This window comes from Heterocephalus glaber, unplaced genomic scaffold (assembly GCF_053883595.1).
Source record: "Heterocephalus glaber isolate CG9 unplaced genomic scaffold, H.glaber_assembly_v1.0 deba00001690, whole genome shotgun sequence".
In the NCBI taxonomy this organism is placed as follows: domain Eukaryota; kingdom Metazoa; phylum Chordata; class Mammalia; order Rodentia; family Bathyergidae; genus Heterocephalus; species Heterocephalus glaber.
The window spans coordinates 3,431,259-3,435,454 of NW_028258415.1; the positions used below are offsets into that span (position 1 = coordinate 3,431,259).

A 4,196-nucleotide genomic window follows, 5' to 3' on the forward strand; every position below is an offset into this window, starting at 1 on the left:
TGGCCACCTCTAACAGGATTGAGAACATACAGGAAATTCTTTACCAAGTCTTCCTTCACACTAGTAATAGAGTCATTTTAATGGCCTCTCCCTGTTTACAACCATGTACTGGGCAGAGAGCCTGAATGTCTAGATTTTTTTCTTTTGTATATATATCTAATATTTATATAATCTCATGGATAAGTCATATAACTAATTTACAGAAAATAATTATGTATGGTAAAACCTTCAAACCTACAGAGTTTTTTTGCAGTTAAGTATTCCACTTAGTCTAGGTGCTTTATAATTTTGGTAATACTTAAGTAATGAAGAATTATGCAAGTTACTTTTTATTCCTATTCATTTAAAAGGGTATGTGAATCAGTGTTTTGCATGCCTAAGTGAACCTACAAAATTTCCCTGCTTTAAGCCAATTATTCATCATAAAACTGAGCCAGAAAATTTTAGTCATTTAATATTACCATGGTTAAAACCCAATAATCAAAATAATACACCTTTCTGATAAATTGGCTGAGAGGCTAAACCATTTAACTCTAAATATTTTCTTCTATTTAGTCTCAAAGCATGGATGAACAAAGTATGTGTTATTTGAGAGTAATGGCCTTATTTGTAATAGCTGTAGTTGTGCTGATATTACGAACTCCTAAAATCTTCAAGTTATGTACTTGTATTAAACTATTTTGAGTTTAGAAAGTCTTAAATTTCACCATTAATTTTGTCCACTCAGAGATATACACAATATTTATTATTTATCAAGCTTTCTCAATGCATTAGAGATGAGGGGGAAAACAGTATCTATTTTTCGTGAACCTCATAATGAAAAGAGGTGTGGAGTAGGACATAGAAAATGCAGATTTAAAAATTTCCTTATTGCCTATTTCTTCCTCATTAAATGCGAATGTGAATCACACCATTTTATATTGGAAAACAATCTTACTTGGGTGTACTAGTTCACAGCTGGAGGATAATTTTACCTAAAAGTGAATTATACCTTGAATCTCACTAATATATGCCCTCAATTATATTTAGATGAGATTCTGGACTTTAGGATTGATGCTGGAATCAGTGAAGACTTTGGGGGCTTTTGAACTTATTAGTATGTTTTTCAAATGTGAAGGAGACAAGTTCAGGGGGACCAGAGTGATATATTATGGACATTTTTGTTCCTCCCAAATTCATATATTGAAACCCTAACTTCAGTTAGTTTTTTTTTTTTTCAGAATTCAGATTTATTGATTTCTACTGTACTGACTTTAAAAATGGTATGAAGCTGACTGCAAGAAAGGGAACTGGTGATTTTAAGTTAAAATTAAGCTAATGGTGAAAGTACATCTGGCTTCAGTCACCACATCGCCTCAGATTGAATAAGAGACTGTTTTTGTGAGCAAAGATCCAGAACTCTGAAATCAGGATGCTGCAGGCCTCTCCCGCAATGTCCTTCATTTTGGGTCAGTCTCCTGGGCCAGAGGTGAAAGTGTTTTCAAAAATACTGCCATTTGCCCAGCACAGTGTCTTTGATTGCATCCACATACTGAGTTGGAACCCAGTACACCCAGAAGTAAGATGCTTCCTTGGGGCCTAACTGAAACACCATCATGTGGTAGTCTTCATGTCCTTTGATAGGTTCACGGACCACATTTTTAATGGAGTCCATGGGCAATTTCTCAGTCCGCTCTTTAGTGCCAATCCATAGCTGGTCTTGTTCTAGCTTGAAGGTGAGTCTCACTTTTCCTCCAGACTTATTGTACATGCCCGACAGAGGTACAGCTGGCAGGCGCTCCTGGACACCCTTAACAGAGGGCACCACATCTTCAGGTTTTCCTTTATCTAACATTTTCCTGGATTGTTCCTGCCTGCAGAGAGGCTCCTTCTTGTTCTCTTCAGCCTTGGAGTCATGATGCGCAGCATCTTTGGGTGTGTTTACTGCTAAAACGTCATTTATCGTGGAGCCAAACACCATGCTCTTGGCTGACGGTGCCAGCCGTCACTAGTCGAACAGTACCTGAGAGGAGGGGAGAGGATGAAAGAAAAACACAACCTCTGAGGAAAAGAAAAAGGAGAGAGAGGCGGAGGAGAGACCCCTCTTCCCACTTTATTGCCCTTTATATGCCTTTTTCCACAACCCCCAACCCCTCCTCTGCACATAATTCGGCGACTAATTATTTTCCAGGGAAAAGGTCAAATGTATCTTTACAACTCCGGGAATAACGTTCCCTTGCACTGCAGACATTCGAACTCTTTCTATTTAACCACTCTCGTTACAAGTAACCATCCGTGTTTTTGTGCCAGCTGCATATCCAGGATTTATTATGTTCTCAAGAGACTCAGAGGTCTCTCAAGGTTATTTCAACCTTTCGTTCTCCACACTTGGCCCCACTGGTCACTTTCATTTCCCTCAGTGTCTTATCTTCAGGGACAAGCCCTTATACATGACCTTCTGCATGGCAGGCATGAGACCTGTAATGGAGTAAATCTTGTTTCAGCTCAGAACCTGTGCTGTCAGGGGGACCTTCACATCGTGCTTGGTCTTGCTACAAATGATCTTCAGGTCCACCAGCTCCACCTCCCTGCCCGCTCCGCCACCTATGTCTTCACCTTTGTGAGCGAGGCCTGGGCCTCGGGGTTCCCAGGAGGCTGGGCCGGGCCGGCTGCAGAATGCCTTGCTCATCGCAGGAGTCCTTGGCCACTGACCCCGCCAAAGCTTCGGCCTCCACGCAGCTCAGGGTCCGCGCGGGCTCCTTGGGGACCACCGTTTCGGCCTTGGTGTCCATGCCTGACTCCGCCATGCCATCTGGGGCCCCGGCCACCGCCATGATGATTGTGTACAACTCCCACTGCTCACGCAGAGGAAGCCCAGAAGAGGAGAGCAGACTGAGATTGGCCCCCCGCAGCAGCCCCTGCATTAGGGAAGTAATCAGGTTTAGATGAGGTTTTGTGAAAGAACCCCTCATATTGAGATTTGTACTCTTACAAAAAGAGAAAGAAATAAAAGCTGACTGTGTCAGGCATGTGAGGATGGAGCTAGAATGTGGCCTTCTGCAAAGTAAGAGGAGAGCCCTTACCAGACATCACTTCTGCCTGAGCTTGGATCTTGGACTTTTAAATCTTTAAAACTGAGGGAAATGAGTAAATGTTTGTTATTTAGGAACAATTTATAGTATTGTTACAGCAGCCCAGACTGATAAGAAGCAAAAGGAAATACAGAAGTCCTAAAAGAACTTTTGTGCATACATGAGGACTAGAACAAAGAGTTAAAGTAATAAGAGGTAGAATTAAATGAAATTGAAGTCATAAATGTAAACTATTTGATACTCGAGACATGCAGTTTTATGCAAGTTACAGTTAAATGGGCTGGAACAGAGATTGGCATCACATAGATTTCCAGCACTACAGAAGCACTCCAGCTGTGTTGACTAAAATATAGGTGGTGTGAAAAGAAGTTGACATACAAAGTATAGTCTGAAGATGACATTGCCGGTGGACTGAATGTTCTATCAGGGAAGGATGACTTGAGCAACTGAATGAGAGATTGGCAGTATTACGAAAAAGGACTTAGGAAGAGCAAATTTGAAGAAAAAGAGATTTGACTTCAGTTTTGAACATTATAATCTTAAGTTGCTTGTTGAGCATCCATATGGAGATGGTAAATATAGAGTTAGATTTGTAGTCAGAAGCCCACAGCTTCTTTTGGAAAGCTTAGAGTGAAGATAAATATTTGGTATCTAGGATTCAACTGCTCTTTGAAGTCTCTGTATACATTACTCAGTGAGGTGAGTTGTAGAAAAATCTAATGAGATGCTTTGAGGAAGGAAAGTTTCCTTAAGTGAAATAAATGATACAGTTTTCATATTAAAATTATTTTGAGGGAATTTTTATAGAAAATTTCCATGAAATTGTATTATAAAATGAGATAAAAATAAGACTTTTTCTATGGTAAAATAATTTCGGATTATTTTTGCAAAAATAGATGTTATTTGGTTGCATAACACATGATTTCTTCAAGGTGAAGTTGTGTGGACTTCTTAGACATAATCCAACCATTATCAACTGCAAGGTAAATTTTGTAACAACTTGGTGTGTAGTAGTTCTATAAAGTTCTACTTAATACTATACAAAAGCTAATGATAAATGATTTATTTGCTATATTTAGGATGAACTGGGAATACATACTTCAGTGAATTTGTCAAAATGATTTT

The 4,196-nt window shown here is 39.5% G+C and overlaps 1 pseudogene; it reads right to left on the bottom strand.

Moving 5' to 3' along the window:
• Nucleotides 1-1,425: 1,425 nt before the first annotated feature.
• On the bottom strand, nt 1,426-2,828 carry LOC101706373 (ubiquitin domain-containing protein UBFD1-like; annotated as a pseudogene).
• Nucleotides 2,829-4,196: the final 1,368 nt, after the last annotated feature.